Genomic DNA, 19,719 nt, shown 5'->3' on the forward strand with positions numbered 1-19,719 from the left:
GGAAGGGTTGGGTGACTCCCTGACTTGGAGAACTGTTGAACTTTTGTCATTATCAGTAGCTGGGGGATATGGAGGGTAGGGGAAAAGGAGTCTCTGTAGTAAGAAGCTGGTTTGTAATGAAGTGAACTTGTCAGTTATGACAAAGTGCAAAAAGACTTTCAGTTGGCTGACAAAGCTGTAGAAATACTCTTTTAAGTTACAAATTCCTATCGCATCATCTTATTGTTGGACTTCCTATCTAGTTTTCCTGCAGTGGCTTAAAAGGCATTGCCATGATGCAGGATGCATCTTGATCTCTGATATTTTTCGTAAGGACAAGGCTGTAGGAATGTGTTAAAGGTGACACTCAACAGATTTTTGTTTTAAATTGGCTTGTTCCTTTTTATTTATGAAGTATAAAGAAGGTGACCTGAAAAGTTTCAGTTTTAAAAAAATGAAAAAGGCAGGGGGATTCTGTTTGTTTTTATACAAGAAATTCAACACCTGTCCGGGCTGGAAGATTATGACTAGAGAACCAGTGAAATGGAAACAAGAGCCAAGAGAATGAAAGTTGAGGGACTGAGAGGGAAAGGGATTTTTATCACTGCTTAATTTTTAACACCTATTTAACAGCATTTTTGGTAACTGAAGCCTTTGTTAAAGTTTCAGCACCCTTACCCTTTTAATAAAGGTGGTAGAGCTCCCAGTAAACATCCCTGAGATCCTGTAGCACGTCACCTTTTACAAGCGAACTACTCCATGAATGAGAACTCCATCTAAAATATGATAGAGAGGGAAGGATTATTTTAGTGCTTTCAGAGAGCTTTCTTGCAATATATACTGTCTGATATGAGAACGGGATTTTTGTGCTAGGCTGAGAAACACTTTTTGTCATCTTGTCTTCTGTACTGGTGGGTTTCTAGGCTCCTGAATTCTGTCATTTGTATTGACAAGTTTCATAAGTAACAACAAAAAGGGAACCGAAATATACTTCAGATCCATAGCAGTGTTAGCATGTCATGTGAAAATTGGTTTTCTTTAGAGATGGATTCTAGGCAGTAATAATAATGCATAAAATATCTACAGGACATACCACAGTAGAGATCATGATTACTAATAATAATAATAGTAAAAGACAAAGCAGAGATGGAGCCCAAAAATCCCCCAGAACTTTATCCCAATTCTTTTGCTCAGCGCCATCTGTAAGTAATTTAATTCCTCTATAGAATGGTGTTTTCTCTCTAATTGAAAAAATAAAAGCTGAAGATGACATTTTCTGCATTAGCTTGTTGATTGTATCACATATCTATGTGGCAATATAAAAAGTAAAAGTCAAAGGGTTCAAAAGATACACTAAGAGAGAGGGCTTTGTAGAGGCAATTCTGTATGATTTTGCAAAGACAGACTTAACTCGAACCCCACAGTTGGATAATAGGATGTATGCACCAAAAATGGGGGTCACCCATCTGTTTGTTTTACTCATCATATAGATTTTGTCAGACAATTGTGGTGATCTAAAATACAGCATATTTACTTTGTTAGCATTAAATACAAATTTTCAAATTTATTTTGAGCAATCCACATCTGTACCATCTAACACTCCTGATTTCCCTTTCCTTGTGGACTGAAAATTTACAGAAAGCTTGAGGAATAAGGTAAACCGAAAGCAATGAAAAGGGAGGTGTATTGAATTTCAATGTGTGGTGCCTGCAGAGCCTGCTTGCCTGCTCCATATTGCTGGTAGAACATTAGGCTATTTCTAGTTACTGGTTTTAAACATACTGGAGGACATTTCTGGTTGAAGAAAGAATGGAAGGATCCTTATTGTTATATTTTGGGTTAAACCTCCATGAAACTTGGGGGTATAACAGCCACCCTTCGTTTCAGATAGTAGGAATAGTTAAGCTCCTTTATGAAATACTAGATGTCTCTTCCCAAAACAAAGGCATGTACATCCAAGGCCACTCATGAATTAGAATTATGTGGGCGGAGGGCTTCACTGGGTATTGTTTGAATAGAAGGTGTTTGGGGATGGGAGACAAGAAACAGAGAAGGAAACTCCAGATGTAACCTGGATAAGTTTGGTGTGTGGTCCTGAGAGAAGCCTGGAGGAAGGGCTTTTGGGTCCATGCTAGCTAAGAGAGATTTGGGACTGAGAGTAAGGAAACGGTCTCCTGTTGTTTGGTTCCTGCGGTGTTCAGGGAAAAAAGGGATTTTGTATATTTTTCTAAATAAACAAGATTACACCAAAGGTACCTGACTCCATCAATTCTTCTCCTAACTGGAATCTGCAAGACCCCAAATTTTTGGCTCGGTGCTCAGGTCAAAAAGGGTAACGCTATAAAACAAGGGAGCAAATGGACAATTAATAGCTGGTTCTTGATGTCACATCCTGTGTATTTCATAACCACACGCATGCATCCTGTAGCCATGAGTGCTGGAACTATTTTTATAGTGAGGGTGCTGAGATCCATTGGACCAAACTGTAAACCCTATAAATAATGGAAACCACTTCAAGCCAGGAGGTGCGGCAGCACGCTCCGCACTCCTAATTCCTGCAGAGCACTATTATGTCACACTAGAATGTCAGCAGCAGCGTCAGATAAACTGTAAAAATGGAAGGCTTTTATTTCAGGTAATATGAAAATGAATAGCATAGTTATTGCAGTAGTCCCCATGTAATTTCGTTGGATATTAAACTTTATTTTATCTTATAAATTTCAATTTTTTGTATGTTTCAGGATTTTGTGTTGAAAATGCATATCTGTTGAAGTTGTCAGGAAACAGGAGGATTTTGCAGTAACTTTGCGTGGAAGTTGGGAGTTTTGGAGTAAGGGACAAAGGGGGCTTTTGGCATGGAAGGCCATTTCAGACTGTGGACCAAGTGCATAAGCTGTACGTTATAATAAATGGTTCAAGTGAAAAAGTTGTTAATGTTCAGAATGAATTTGTATCATTCAGTTTCAGAATTAGCACCCCATTAAAGTTAATGGAGCAATTAACATTGTTCTCTCAGAGCTTTTGGTGACAAAGATACCTGAATTGATATTGAGGGTTTTAGGCAGTTCTCTGAACTTTATTCTACCACTTGGGCAGCTTCATCAAGAGCTCTTCTTGACCTGCTGCTCACAAACTGGGAAGAATTAGTAGGGGAAGCTAAAGTGGATGGGAACCGGGGAGGCAGTAACCATGAGATGGTCGAGTTCAGGATCCTGACACAGGGAAGAAAGGAGAGCAGCAGAATACGGACCCTGGACTTCAGAAAAGCTGACTTTGACTCCCTCAGGGAACTGATGGGTAGGATCCCCTGGGAGAATACCATGAGGGGGAAAGGAGTCCAGGAGAGCTGGCTGTATTTTAAAGAATCCTTATTGAGGTTACAGGGACAAACCATCCCGATGTGTAGAAACAATAGGAAATATGGCAGGCAACCAGCTTGGTTTAACAGTGAAATCCTTGCTGATCTTAAACACAAAAAAGAAGCTTACAAGAAGTGGAAGATTGGACAAATGACCAGGGAAGAGTATAAAAATATTGCTTTGGGCATGCAGGAGTGAAATCAGGAAGGCCAAATCACACCTGGAGTTGCAGCTAGCAAGAGATGTTAAGAGTAACAAGAAGGGTTTCTTCAGGTATGTTAGCAACAAGAAGAAAGTAAAGGAAAGCGTGGGCCCCTTACTGAATGAGGGAGGCAACCTAGTGACAGAGGATGCGGAAAAAGCTAATGAACTCAATGCTTTTTTTGCCTCTGTCTTCACAAACAAGGTCAGCTCCCAGACTACTGCACTGGGCAGCACAGCGTGGGGAGGAAGTGACCAGCCCTCTGTGGAGAAAGAAGTGGTTTGGGACTATTTAGAAAAGCTGGACGAGCACAAGTCCATGGGGCTGGATGTGCTGCATCCGAGAGTGCTAAAGGAGTTGGCGGATGGGACTGCAGAGCCATTGGCCATTATCTTTGAAAACTCATGGCGATCGGGGGAAGTCCTGGACGACTGGAAAAAGGCTAATGTAGTGCCCGTCTTTAAAAAAGGGAAGAAGGAGGATCCTGGGAACTACAGGCCACTCAGCCTCACCTCAGTCCCTGGAAAAATCATGGACCAGGTCCTCAAGGAATCAATTCTGAAGCACTCAGAGGAGAGGAAAGTGATCAGGAACAGTCAGCATGGATTCACCAAGGGCAAGTCATGCCTAACTAATCTAATTGCCTTCTATGACGAGATAACTGGCTCTGTGGATGAGGGGAAAGCAGTGGATGTGTTGTTCCTTGACTTTAGCAAAGCTTTTGACACGGTCTCCCACAGTATTCTTCCCAGGAAGTTAAAGAAGTATGGCTGGATGAATGGACTATAAGGTGGATAGAAAGTTGGCTAGATTGTCGGGTTCAAGGGGTAGTGATCAATGGCTCCATGTCTAGTTGGCAGCCAGTATCAAGTGGAGTGCTCCAAGGGTCGGTCCTGGGGCTGGTTTTGTTCAATATCTTCATAAATGATCTGGAGGATGATGTGGATTGCACCCTCAGCAAGTTTGCAGATGACACTAAACTGGGAGGAAAGGGTAGGGATAGGATACAGAGGGCCCTAGACAAATGAGAGGATTGGGCCAAAAGAAATCTGATGAGGTTCAACAAGGACAAGTGCAGAGTCCTGCACTTCGCACGGAAGAATCCCATGCACCGCTACAGACAAGGGACCGAATGGCTCGGCAGCAGTTCTGCAGAAAAGGACCTAGGGGTTACAGTGGACAAGAAGCTGGATATGAGTCAACAATGTGACCTTGTTGCCAAGAAGGCCAATGGCATTTTGGGATGTATATGTGGGGGCATTGCCAGCAGATCGAGGGACGTGATCGTTCCCCTATATTTGACATTGGTGAGGCCTCATCTGGAGTGCTGTGTCCAGTTTTGGGCCCCACACTACAAAAAGGATGTGGAAAAATTGGAACGAGTCCAGCGGAGGGCAACAAAAATGATTAGGGGACTGGAACACATGAGGAGAGGCTGAGGGAACTGGGATTGTTTAGTCTGCGGAAGAGAAGAATGAGGGGGGATTTGATAGCTGCTTTCAACTACCTGAAAGGGGGTTCCAAAGAGGATGGATTGAGACTGTTCTCAGTGGTAGCTGATGACAGAACAATCTGTAATGGTCTCAAGTTGCAGTGGGGGAGGTTTAGGTTGGATATTAGGAAAAACTTTTTCACTAGGAGGGTGGTGAAACACTGGAATGCGTTACCTAGGGAGGTGGTGGAATCTCCTTCCTTAGATATTTTTAAGGTCAGGCTTGACAAAGCCCTGGCTGGGATGATTTAATTGGGGATCGGTCCTGCTTTGAGCAGGGGGTTGGACTAGATGACCTCCTGAGGTCCCTTCCAACCCTGATATTCTAGGATCAGTACTAGCACTGATAGGACACCCGGAATGGGTTTTTTTGTTTGTTTGTTTTTACCATTGTGTCATCTACACTTGCATTGACCATTGGTAAGGCAAAGTTTTTGTCACAGATATTTTTAGTAGAAGTCGTGGACAGGTCATGGGAAATAAACAAAAATTCACGGTAGCCTGTGACCCTTTTCTGACTTTCACTAAAAATATCCGTGACAAAAGGGGTAGGTGAGTTCAGCACCCACTGCTGCTGGGGCTCCCGGGTCCCCCACTAATGCGGTGCGTGGGAGCTCCGTGGTCCCCCTACCCCTAGGGCTGGGTGGCTGCAGGGTCCCCTCGCCCCGGGCAGCTGGTAGCTGCAGTTGCCCCCAGTTGCAGCTGTGGGGAGTCCCCCCTGGCCGCTGCGGCTGGGCAGATGCAGAGGGTCCACCGTGGCTGGGCAGCTGCGTGTGGTCCCGCCGGCCGCCCGCTGTGGCTGGGCATGCAGGGGGGAGCTGCAAGGGTGGTATTGGCTGGGAGCTCCGGCCCCAGGGCAGAAAATGTCACAGAGGTCAATGGAAGTCACAGATTCTGTTACCTCCATGATATAATTGTAGCCTTAACCATTGGTTTGCAATCTGTTCATGTTTTCTAAGGTTTTCTTTTCAACCATAAGACTTAACAACTTATGATTGTTAACAATTATTACTATTTTTTAGAATGAAAGCTGGTACTTGGGCAAATTTTGCAGCTAGGAATTGCAGCATATGTGGACTTATCTGTCAGTAACTGTACTGAATTAATGAACGTTCTTGGCCTGTTATTTGTGTGGTCTTTCATTTCCTCTTCTGTTCATCTCTCCTTCCCTGCCCCCTCCCTCCATTTTATTTTCTTAATCCTGGTTGAACGTGGCAAACAATAGCACAAAAAACCAGCATAGTTTTTCAGATTTCCTACTCAGGGGTCTGAGCTGCCTTGAAGTTTGTGCTGTATTCAGAGAAGGTCTCCTTTTCATAAATGTCCTTAGAGGAGCAGGGAAGCAAGTTTCCTGCCTCCCTGAACATTCCAGCACAAGCATAACAAAGGCTCACAAAAACCCTATTTCAAAGGCATCCCAGGAGTCCTGCTAGCCAAGGAAAGGTTAGAGACCTGAGCTGTACTAGCATAGGGAATTTCACAGCATGCATTCTCCAGGATTCTTCCCCAGTGGGTCATTTGTACTTAGATGCATGCAAGTTGCTATGTTCTTCGCTGCCTCCAGTCAGCAAATTGAGAAGGAGCAAAAGGAAGCCAGGGGCCGAAATCCCATAGCCTGGTCCTTTCTGTCATGAAAAAAATGTGTATTTTTTTAAAGAGCAAATTAAAGCAGTTGATTATTTTGAGACAGTTCTGCAAAGTCAGAGGAAAACCAGACCCAGCTGATATCTAACCCCAAGGGTGTTTCTATTGTTGTAATGGCATTGGGCTTTTTGTACTAATCCTATGGGCCCTCCCTCTGCTAGTCAGTCCAGCCATTTGGGATATCCAGCCACACATCCAGTTCTGCCATGAAAGAACAAAGAGTCAACTGCTTAGTTGCATTCTTCACAGTAACTTGCTGGTGCATTTCACTAGTTAATTTGCAGCAAATCTGCTTCTGGCTCTTGGGCTCTTATTCTGAAGCTTTTTCTTTTTAGTGGCGGAACACTTCTTGGTCAAATGTAGAAATAGGAATAAAATTGCCCTTTGTGGTTCAGCTCAATGGTGAAGACACTCAGACCCAAAAAACCTGTTCCCAAGAATGCATGCTGAAGTATTTGTGAGATTGTCACCCTTGCTGCTTAGGCTCTCTCCTCTTCATTCCCCCTTCCTCCCCCCCCCCCCCCCCCCGCAGGACTGCAAGTTACAGGTTTTTTATTTAAAGTTGCTCCAAAAAAACGACAGAGAGAAGTCCAAGGAACTTTTCTCAACAGGGATCTTTATGTAAGGTAAGTAAATATTGATCCTAGGGAGCAATGAATCTGAGCTGATTGTTCTAGGGGATTAACTTCCAGATTTTTTTATATATAAATAAATCCAAACTCAAAGTGCGTCCTAAATAACAAATGTACATATATTAACAAGGCCCTCCATTTTTATTTTATTTTGTTTAAAATTACCAGGGAATTTATCATATGTTCATTACAAAAAATTTAAAATGGGTGAAAATCGGTGCAAAAAATTATCAGTTTTCTGAGTAAGCATTTGGGTTAATATTGGGGGATGGGAGAACAGAAAAAAGCAACAAATAGAGAAAAGTAAGGGTATTGAAAGTAAAAAGTTTAGTGCTGTGGTTGATTTCATGAACTGTACATTAACAGTACATGCACATATGCACACGTGTATGTATGTTGCCTTACTTTAACATACAGCCTTGTATTTACACTTTCACTAATTTATTATTAACATAAACGCACCTACCCAATACTTTGAATTTCCTTAACATAATCAGTATTTTCATGTACTTGAGTGATCCAAAATTGGGGTGAAAACTAGTAAAAACCAAATCGCTTTTACAAAACCTGGGAATTTTCTGGTAAAAATGGAAAACAAAGGGTCTTCTATATTGACTAGATAAAATGTCTGCTTGGGGAGGGATGGGTTAGAGCTATTACACTAATGCATTCTCCTTCAGATTTTACCCTGCATTATTTTTTAGTGCTAACCAGACAGTCCCCTTTGTTCTTATCAGAAACTGTTTGCCTCAGAAAAAAGTCAAACTATTTTTTTTATTCTTTGATTTTACTTGGTTTTGAAGGGTCTGTGAGGGCCAGAGTGCAGATTATTGACTGCTTGTGCACTGTGGCTCCACCAAATAAAATCTGTGTGCTCTGTAAAGGTCTGTGGAAAATAAGCACAGCTTTGAACTAGGATGAAACAATGAGAAGCTCTCTGTATACTTCCAGCCCATGAGAGCTTGGATTAGTATCTTTTATAGACTGAGAATCTGTAGAGATCACATGAACTTGATCGCAATTGTGGTTGAACCATATCAGGTAGGAGTGACTATTATTTTGAAGTAGAGTGCGCTGCTGGCTTGTCTTGCTGGTGGACAGTAAAATATGCATTGACGTCAGAATGGCTGATCAGTATTCAGTTCATGAAGTGGGTCAGGTTTGATTCTACCACACTCATACCTTTCCTTTATCAGCACACCTCTCACAATTATCTCCTTCATTCATATTACCATCATAACTAAAGATCCGTGTGCCTCCATGAAGCCAGGAAGGTTGAATTCTGTTGGTAATTTTTAAAAAGTGGATTAATTTAACCCTGAAGCTATTTGCTCTTCAGCAGGAGGATTTTTAAATCTGTGAATTACAGCTCACCTCAGAGTGTTGGATGCACAGCAAAAATTGCGGAGGTTCTCTTATTTCTGAGAAATGGCTTCCATTTTTCAGTCTGAAAACTGGTTTAAAACCTTACCCCATTGTCTCCTTTTTTAACAGACGCTCATTTAAATGATATAAACACACAAATTACACCTCTTTGATTCAAGATTTTTATTTTTTTTTTTAGTTTAAGTAGTTTATTATTTTAAAGGGGTAACCAGGAAAAGAAATAAAATGCCAAGATCGTTCAGACTAACATTTGTAGGCTGCAGAAACATACAGTTTATACAACTGAAAACAAAACTGTGAATGATCCTATATCTGAAGCACAGATGCGGGCAAAGGTTAAGAAGATAAAGATCACTCCATTGTATAATCTCAGCCCTTATAGCGGGTACAATTGGAGCCCTCCTAAGATTCTCAGGATGACATATGCTCTATGAAAGGCTTTCTCTTGAAGAACACTAATATTCTTTAAATCTGATTGCTAGATCTGGAACAAGAAATATTAACAAAATTCATGTTATATTAAAAGGATTATCTCTGATCCAGGATGAAGTCTGATTATAATGGAACAGCACTTACAAAACACACAAACATAGAAATGAAGAAAAAACCTATTGTTTGTTTTTGTATTTACTTGAGTACCAGTCACTCTAATGCTCTTATCAAAGCAAACCAATCAAACTAAAAATAAATAAATCAAACAGCCCAATGGTATACCTTAAATGTGAAGCCATATACAATGCTCTGTTTACATCTGGGTGGGGTTATTTTTTGGTCCAAATACATTTTTAACAATAGTATTAATACATGGGTTTTATTTTTTAAAAATTAGAAGAAAATAATAGAAACCTAGAGAAAATAAGAGAGGGGTAGTTTTAATTACAAAGATATGGCCCAACAACTGACATTGAACACTTATCCAAACAGGTAATTATCTTGTCCAACAGTGGAATGTGTTGGATTTGTAAAGATCTGAGCTATTTGCTGGAATATGTATCCCTAAGTGTCTGAGATTTTTGTTACATGAAGAAGTCCAATCTGAGTTAGTAGGTGTCTGACTTGGGCTGTACCCTATTGCTAATGCATGCCATTTTTCAACACTTACTTTAAAATCAGAGAGATATGTATGTTCCTCAGGAACTGAAGGGGAAGGAATTGAGGTTGTAGGATTTGAGATAAAAAGCAGTAGGTAATCTGCATATATGGCAACTCTGCACTCAGTGTTGTTCAGAGAGAAACCTTGAAAAACATCTAGTGTTTGGGATCAGCAAGATAGTGGACAACACTGTCTAGTACCGTTCTTCAGAAAATAAGATTGAGATTTGCCACCATTAATCAAAAGGGACGTTCTTGGGGAATCTATAAAATGGCTCTATCCATGACATAAGCTTCTCCCTAAATCCTGTGGAAAAGAGGTACTGCTACCCACACCACTCAGTCACAGTCTGTCTTAGCATCTGGGATCGTATAAATTTTGGATGTGCCATGCCATTGACCAAATGGGGAGCAGGAGGTTAAAGCCTTGCAAGGGCCATGCTGTCTTGTTATAAAACCTACTTGCCCTTGGTGTAGATTTAGTGAATATTTCATAAAAACAATGAAGTATTTGGTGTTATAATGTAAATACTTTACAGAGTTCTGAGAGAGGAGAATCTCAGGAATCCTTCATGCCCTAGAAAGACACATTTGTTACACCTGACCAATCCAGTGTAAAGGCCCTCTCTCTCCTTTTGTTGTTCAGAAAACCCAAGTTACAGTTGAGTAACCTTTATTTTAATGGTCTCTACAGAGCTCTGGCCTTATCTGGATCCCTTCATGGATTCATTAAGATGCTTACTGAAAAATTAGCACTGCATACAAGAGAATGGTTTATATGGACCTCTGTATTGTTATAAACAACTAGTTTAATTTTTTCAAGACAAGGCTGTCTGGAGGTATTCTGGCACCTTTTATAAAACTTTGAGCTTAAAATGATATGAATACAGCAACATACTCTAGTAAGTACCCAGAGTGGAAACAGGTAGTACATCAGAACATAGTCTAAATTAGTTAAAAAGAATTAAAAAAACCTTCAAACTAAGGCTCTGCCTACACTACACATGTTACAGCAGCATAGCTGCGATGGTGCAGACACTTCCTACATCGGCAGAAGGGGATGCATCTGAGGAAGTGAGCTGTAGCTCACGAAAGCTTGTGCTCTAATAAATTGGTTAGTCTCTAAGGTGCCACAAGTACTCCTTTTCTTTTTGCGAATACAGACTAACACGGCTGTTACTCTGAAACCTTTCATCAGTATAGTTATCCTCACTCCGAAAACAAGAACTATGCTGGAGAGGACCCTGAAGGATGCCATCCTCTGCCAGTATGTGGAAAACCTGAAGCGGAAGCCGGACCAGGGCAAGGTGTTCGAGGTGACTTGCAAAGTAGGACACCAGCAACCACTTCCTCCTGAGGGGCAGCTTCACCCAGTTTGCTGACTGGAGATTCATCTACAGGGCCTGGCTCAACTGCGTTCCACTGAATGGAGCTGTCCGCTACGGGAATCGGGACAAGCGATATAGGTAGTGCGGCTATACCAGCGAGACACCACCCCATGCCCTGTGTAGTTGCAAGCCCCACTCCAGAGCCTGGCAGCTGCAACACAACATCCAAGATCGCCTGGTCAGAGCCATCCCGCCACCCGTAGGGAAGGTTGCCGTGAATTCCACCATTCCCGGAACCGACAGCCAACTGCAACCTGACATCGTTCTCACCAATGAGGACCGGAGGAAGATCATCATGGTGGATGTCACAGTGCCCTTCGAGAACAGGATCCCAGGCTTCCATGATGTCCAAGGTCGAAAGGTGGAGAAATACTCCCCTCTGGCCAACACCTTGAGAGCTAGGGGTTACCAAGTTCAGACACGTGCTGATCGTCTGAGCCTTTTGTGCATGGGACCCCAGTAACAAGCGAGTGTTGCGGGAATGCAGAATCAGTCAACGCTACGCTCGGCTGATGCGGCAACTCATGGTGTCGGACACCATCAGATGGTCGAGGGACATCTACATAGAACACATCACCGGACGTCAGCAAACTAAGGAGGGATGAGCTGGAGTGCCAGTGAAAAAGTAACTGAAAGATTCCCTGATAGATTATTTCCTAAATGGACAACCTATCCCAATTCTCAGTTACTGAGGGACAGTCTCCATTCATTGATATATTTTGCTTTCCACAACCAAATCTCTGAACAACTTCTCATGACTGATGTACCTGAATACTTGGATGCTAATATCCAAACTGTATTCTTAAATTTATTCACCTAAATTTGGTTATTGCTGATTATATACACTGTGTATCATATGACTTTTAAAAACAAACTCTGTATTTGTGGATAATCTAAGTGCTATACCCAGATGTACAGACTCTCTTTTCTCAACCTACGTATTATATAATTTGTGTTTAACATTAGCCTTTGTGTGTGTGGTTTTGGTGAGGGGGTGAGAGAACCTGGATTTGTGCAGGAAATGGCCCAACTTGATTATCATGCACATTGTGTAAAGAGTTGTCACTTTGGATGGGCTGTCACCAGCAGGAGAGTGAATTTGTGTGGGGGGGTGGAGGGTGAGTAAACCTGGATTTGTGCTGGAAATGGCCCAACCTGATGATCACTTTAGATAAGCTATTACCAGCAGGACAGTGGGGTGGGAGGAGGTATTGTTTCATATTCTCTGCGTGTATATAAAGTCTGCTGCAGTTTCCACGGTATGCATCCGATGAAGTGAGCTGTAGCTCACGAAAGCTCATGCTCAAATAAATTGGTTAGTCTCTAAGGTGCCACAAGTACTCCTTTTCTTAATAAAATTGTTAATCCAGCTCTCTGAGAGGCAGTAGATAGACAGGTCATCAGCCTACACTTGGGCTTAGGCTGACCTAATTATGGCATGCAGGGCGTGAATGTCTTCATAACCCTGAGTGACATAGCTAGGTTGATGTAATCTTTAAGTGCAGACCAGGCCTAATTTTTGCTTTCCTTGGGAATTGTAACAGTACCTTGTAGATTTTTCTGCAAGACAAGTCACTGTAATTTTACCCCTTTGAAAGTACGTGTGGTCTGATATGGAAAATTCCTAACAATGGCACCTGAACAACACTGCAATTCCTGGCAAAAGACTGGTGTCTGTCTGAAGCGCTAAGAGTCTCTTGGAGATCTTAACTGATCTGACAAATTCAAGATAACTAGGGGAGAGTTCAGACTTAATGACACCTATACAGATGGCAAAATGCTTCTGAGGAAAGAGATTGCCTCATGTCTCCTAAAGTCAAGGTTGCTAAGCCAATAATGTGTGAAGAAAAACTGTGTCAAAGTGAATTAAAAATTTCACAACACCAGTCTGGCTGTGATCGGATTAAGGCAGGCGAGAAACAGTGACTGGGTGGTTGTTTTTCATTTATACTATTTTCTTAAGTATTTATCACAACTTATTTTGCAATTATTGGGTCTCGGGAAGGGAGAAGGGGAAATGTGGCATGAACTTTACATTCTGTGCTTTGCGCTGAGATACAGAGTTCCAGTTGATATTGATCCTTTGCCCCTCCAGCTGAGAATGATGTACCACAGTGCCATTGAAAAGAGAGGCTGCTTGCGTGCCTGTCTGGCCAGCCTGTCAGGCTTTTTGCATGTTTTCAAAATGTGATGTTGTCATAGATCCACAAGATATGCCATGCCTCTGACCTTTATACAATCTTTCTGGAAGCGTATGTGATAGGCCCTGGGCCTCCACTCTTCACAAGGGGGGGAGCCCTGTGACTCCAAGACTGGATTTTTGGCTTCAGCACCTCTGTTTCTCAGTGTGACTCCTTGAACTGGTCCAAATGAGCTTGGACCCCTCTTAGGAGACTTCCCCTCTTAGGAGCAATGCAGCCAGCAGATATTTGCAGTGATACAGGACAGTCTTTTCAAAACAAAACATTATTTGTGAACTGGAATACGATATTTAGTGACAGTGATGATGCAAAGCCTAAATGCATGTCCTGCTCTAACTTGCCAGCTCATCCTTACTTAGTTACGTGGGGCCGGCCCCTCTGGGTACATCTAGACAGCAAAAAACAAACAAACAAACAAAAACAAATAAAAGATTGGCAATGAGTCATATAGCCTGGGTCAACTATGGGGCTAAAAATAGCAGACATGTGGGCTCGGGCTGGAGACGAGACTTCGAACCCAGCAAAGAGGGAGGGATTCGGGAGCACAGGCTCTGAGACTCTCTCCCCTTCAGGCTCCACCCCAAACCCGAACATCTACCCTGCTATTTTTAGTTTTGCAGTGCAAGCCCCACTAGCTCAAATCAGTTGACCCAGGCTCTGAGACTCACTGCCACGTGTCTTTTTTTGCCGTGTAGATGTACCCTCTTTGTCCTGGCCTGGAAGACAGTTGGGCGGTGCTTTCCTGTAGCAAACCTCCCTGTCCCTGCCCAGTGGTCCCAGATTGAATTATTCCATTTGCTGGAAGAGCAGGATTCTTACTGCCCTCTCCTGGTATTTTAGCTCTTCGTCTGGAGTGAGTCCCAGTCACGCTACATTCTCATGTATGCCCTCCTCCCTTGGGAAGGAGTTGTGGTCAGACAAGTAATTATCCATCCATATCCATCAGGTCCCTTTGTCTGGCAGTTAACAGTTATGCAGTCTTTAAAAGTTAATGGTCCAGCCATGGGTCTCCATTGTGTCTCCCAAGGTAGCTCTCTTCATATGTTGAGAGTTCTTGATAGTCCAATCATACCAACCTCGACATGTCTACAGGATCCGCATCTGGTCAATTCATTGCATATTCCCCCTTCTCTGGAAAGAAATAAACGCCTTCCTACCAAAGGGGCAGCAATAAAATAGTAGTGAGTGGGGAAGCTAAGTCACACAGACACTTCATAAAAATAATACAGAAATTTTCCATGTTTTCCGCAGACATTTTTCAATTTGACAATTCTGTGCAAAAGACTGACACAGAGAAGATGATTGATATGTAATGACGAACAGATGGATGCATGGATTTTAAAGCCAGAAGGGGCCATTGTGATTATCTAATCTGACTTCCTTCATGATAGACGCTATAGGATGTTACCTACTAATTGCTGCACAAACCTAATAATTTGTGGTTCAACTACAGCATATCTTCTAGAAACAGATCTAATCTTAATTCAAAGATTCCAAGCAATGGCTAATCCACCATATGCTACATTTCCGTTTTATGAGATGGTCTGTTTGATTTATAATAAAGATGGCTCATGCTGTATTCCTAATCCAATAATTAAATGCCAATTGAAGGTTCCCATAGTGTTCATATACAGAGGTTTTGAAGGAAGAGAGAATTATTCTTTTCTTCTACAAAAATGAAAAGTGTTCTAGTATTTGAATTCTGGTAGCTCCATCAATGTGTTAGGGCTGTTCAAACTCCTGTGAAGACATAATCCCTCTTGTGAAGAGCTAACTATCTGAGAAGACAAGTAGTCTATGAAATAAAGAGGAGCAGTATAAAACACAGTCAGAATGTATATGTTTCCCCCACACACACACACACACACTAAAAATCCATAATCCTCAAATACCCTTTTGACTTAACCAGAGTTAACTGGCTATATTCTTGTAGGCATTTTGACAGAGGTGGGTCTGGAGGAGAGAGATGAAGAAGGCGGTAGTGGCCTTCTAGAACAGTTGAGGGAGAGTATTCAATTCATAAAGGCAGCCCATTCATTGACACCTCTTACTCTTGTTTCCCAACAAGAGAACCCTGGGATATGATTCGTGTCTGTTTTGTTATTGGTGGGAATATTGGGTATGGTTAATTTTGAGATGGGGAGAGGGTGACTTAATGCAATATCAAAGCAAATTAGAATTCCAATGTTGTGATGATTGTTGGTGGTGGTTGGTTATGAATAAAAATGCCACCAAATGCTTACCTTTAGTCTTGTCCTTCTCTCGTGACTGCAAGTTCTGTGGTGTGTCTTGAACAGGATGGATGGCTTATATAAAGAAGAAAATCAATTTGAGCAGTGCATGAGACAATGATAAAGAAATAGGTGGGGACCATATGGTTACAGCTGAGCAAAAAGGCACAAGGCTAATGTTTATAAAAGGAAACTGGAGTTGGCAGTTCCACTTGAGTTCTGATGTGTTGGAGTCATCTGAGTGTGGTGTTCCTTGAGCACATCATGTGAATCAGAGATGATACAAAGGTTGCCCACAATCTACTTAATGAAATGGTATGTAAATGTTAGAGAGGGTGGAGCAAAGCATCATTTCAGGAATATCACTGGATTTCTGTGCTTGGGAATGTCCAGACAAAGGTTCTAAGGAGAGAGACACTGATTTCTGCTTTATGCTTAGGAAATGATCAGCCACTTAATCATGATGGGTTCTGGTCTAGGCTCTGCTACTAACTCAGTGTGTGATCTTGGGCAAGTCAGTTAATATCTGTCTCATATATTCCTCATCTGTAAAATAGGGATATTTATTATCAAAACAACCCCTATAAGGTAAGACAAGCTGAATAATAAATGCTTTGAGATTCTTGGATGGAAGGCGTATACTATAAAGGCGCAAAGTATTATTAAACTTCATGTAACAAGGAGTGACGTCAGTTCAGAACTAGTCTTAAGTGTAAGTTAGTGTAGACATTTACTTCCTGTGTCTGTGTCCAGTACCAAACCCAAGATAACAGTGGGTGAGTGAAAGGAGGAGAGGGATAAGGCAAGGAGGAAATGGTATGGATTGCGTTTGTAGTGTGACTGAACTACACACTTCAACTGCTCATGTGGATCAGATAAGCCACAAAACATGCCATATTAAAAGACCAGTTTATGGGAGGAATTCCCCTTGAATCATCATACTTGGTGAATATTGACTTAATGTTTGCATCACCTTAAACCATTTTTCCTGCGCAGTGATTTCAATATTGTGATCTACAGAGAGCTGACTGGCCATGTGGCATTGGCTTTCTTTGTTCCCAGCTGCTATATTTAATTAATAAACAGCAAAAAAAAACATTGACTATTTTGCAGATGGTACTTTCCACAGAGCAGTTGTTGTAGCTACTAATGGTGCTATGCTATCACGAATGGAAGTGGGGGTATCTAGGAGACAGTCTTTCTATTAAGATGTAATCGACACTATGAAAAAGCTTGTGACTCCCCTGATATTACAGGAATCTTGTTTAAGTTCTCTGTGACCCACTGACTCAGATTTTATTGGTTCAGTGCTTGATTCTACTGAATTTCATAAAAAAAACAACAACACGATTGATGCATTACAGTAATAAAGTTAGAGAAATTGAATGAGCTCTAAGGGTATGTCCACACTGCTATTTTTAGCACTCTAGTTCAAGCCCTGCTCCTTGTCTATCTAGGGTGGGAGGCTCACTCCCAGCTGCAGTGTAGACATACCCTAGGAGAATCTTGTAGCCTTATGTTAGATAAATGCACATACCTTTACTCTACACTGAAAATAAATCTTGCAATTCCAACTCCACGTATGTGCCATTCCAGAGCAAGGTTAGTTTTACTTAAAATTGTCAATTCCTCTTACTGTGGGATTAAGCTTGTGTTTTCATATAGTTAACAGTAACACTGTGTTGCTGTGCTTGTGACTTGCAGGGTCTTTATATGGTTTTGTAGCACAGGTCATATGAGGCGAAAGCTGAGTCCTTTCCCAAACATAATACAACATATGCAAATAGAGCAAAATGAAGTGGTATCCGTGGTACCTGCACAATGTCTACTAACCAGTGTGTTTATCAGTGAAGCTATCTGCTGATCACTGCCACATGCTATTCACATGCCTCTGAGGTATTCAGTGGTTGATAGGACTAAATCAACAGCCTGATTACTGTAAATCAACACTGTTGACTTTCACAAAATTCCCCAACACACTAGTGTACAGTTACACATTAAAAGCTCAGCTACTTAGGAGGGTAAAGCTTTATCACCTGAAAAAATACAAGCTGAAATCTTATATTGTATGACTTGTTATTCTCTGGAAAAGTTAGCAGGATCACTGCTTCAAGGAGCAGAACCAGGCTTTAGTTTCCTACAAAGATACAGCCCACTAGTTAACATTAAAGTTAGGGTTTGTCTAACTCTTGAAAAGGTATTTAAACAAAGAATATGTTCATCCTGCTCCCCCTTGCACCTTCGAGTTTTTTCTTCCTCTTTGAGTGCCAACAGTGATTTACTCCATACAGAATGTACTGACGGGTTCAGGGCCCAACGACCTAACTCTTCAAATTGGTATATGAAAAAACTGTCTCCCTCGCAAAGCAAGAAAGAAATCCTGGCCCCACTGAAGTCAATGGCAAAACCTCCACTGATTTTATTGGAGTCAGAATTTCACAAGAGATGAGCAGGTGCATTGCAGTGGAGGTTTATTTTTAAAAATGTAGTAATAAATAGCTTAGCACCACTTTGTGGGTTAGCAATGAGTGGCTTTGTTGAAGGAAGGAGTTTGGAGGAGGAACTTGAAACAGGTGTGCCAGGAGGAGGAAGAGGGGTGTTACAAAGGAGTATGGAAGAAGGCAATGAAGTGTGGAGAGAGTAAAGGGAGAAAGAAGGATAGCTAGAAGTAAGAGCAGAGAGGCAGATCAGAGTTATGCTGAGCATTGAAGATGTTGACTAGGAAGTGTGTGTGTAAAGGCAGAAGAGAGCCAGAGGGCTGACATGGATTGTGGCAATGGACACACAACATTCCCCACATTTTGTTTTATTTATCTGGTGGCACCTTGAGGATGGGTGTATTTTGTCCCTGCTGTCCTGAATTAGTCATTCATTTAGCTGAAGACCCGGATACCCACTGTACATGCACAGACAAGCTGATGGCACATAACTGCTCTCTTAAAGTCAAAGTTAATAGCTATTCCAAAGCAGCCTTTCCAGAGACGTTGTCAAAGTCCAAATCAGCAGTCAAAGCCTGAAAGGGACATCAGCTTAAAAATTACACTGAATGTTTTTGTACCTACTGTTACATGTAACCGCTATGATTACTAGAACTGAGAGAGAGTGGAGCAAACACATTTTCTCTCTTTTTTTCCCCCAGTTTGTTTACTTTGAGCATCTGTTAGCACTTCATTGGCCGCTGTCGGAACACAGGATATTGGGCTAGATGGACCTTTGGACTGACCCAGCATGGCTGTTCTTATGTTTGTATTAAGTCAGCTCGGAGAGGCAGCATTTCCCAATGGGATAGGTCATCGGACTGGGATTAAGGAGTCCCAGGTTCTATGCCTTAGGTTCTTTACCACTGAAGAGCTGTGTGCCCTTGGTCAAATCACTTTCCTTCTCTGAGCCTCTAGTTCCCCTCCCACCCTTGTCAGTCTTGTCTGTTTAGACTGTAAGCCCTTCAAGGCACAGATGTGTGTGTACAGTCCATAGCATATAATAATAAATCCTTATTATAGTCAGTAATTCATCTGCTCTGTTCAATTTTTTTTTAGATACTAGAATAATGTGATAGTAAAACCACACAAACTGGAAAGTAAGCAATGGGGGAAGTTGTGTAGAATCTGAAACTTTTTTTTAACTATGTCTCTTTAAGTAGTTATCTGTGCATTTTGGATTTTGAATTTTTTAGGATTGCATGTAAGATTTAAAAGTTCCAAAATGTGGTCACTTTTTTAGGCCATAAAGAACACTTTTTTTTAAAATTGCAGAGTTGTCCAAAAGTGAGTGTTCAGTTGCAGAGCCCCCTTTTAGCAACAAATGGTTGTAGACAGGCCAGTGGCAGGCTTCCTCGCCAATACAAGGCCCTGTGTGTTTTCACATACTTGCTGTTTTTGGAGGTGGGAAGAAGGAACTCTGCCAAAGTTGATGCCATGATTGTCAACATTGGTTGTACACCCTGAGTGTGCTCAGGGCTAAAGAAAGCCTAGCTTAGAGAAAGCCAAGGAGCTCTCGAGTTCAGTATTGAATCTCAGACATTTACAGGTGAGTAAGTAGGCTCAGCACACATAGCCTGGTTGCCATTCTCTCATTTAATTAGACGATTACATTGTTATAATGCCAGATTTACCC

General features: G+C 41.7%; 1 protein-coding gene across 16 annotated transcripts in view; it reads left to right on the forward strand.

Annotated features, from left to right (window-relative positions):
• The window catches only part of SIK2 (salt inducible kinase 2), a 115,626-nt gene that overhangs the window by 58,886 nt on the left and 37,021 nt on the right, over window positions 1–19,719 (forward strand). The window lies entirely within an intron of this gene.

This window comes from Lepidochelys kempii, chromosome 22 (genome assembly GCF_965140265.1).
Source record: "Lepidochelys kempii isolate rLepKem1 chromosome 22, rLepKem1.hap2, whole genome shotgun sequence".
Taxonomy (NCBI): domain Eukaryota; kingdom Metazoa; phylum Chordata; order Testudines; family Cheloniidae; genus Lepidochelys; species Lepidochelys kempii.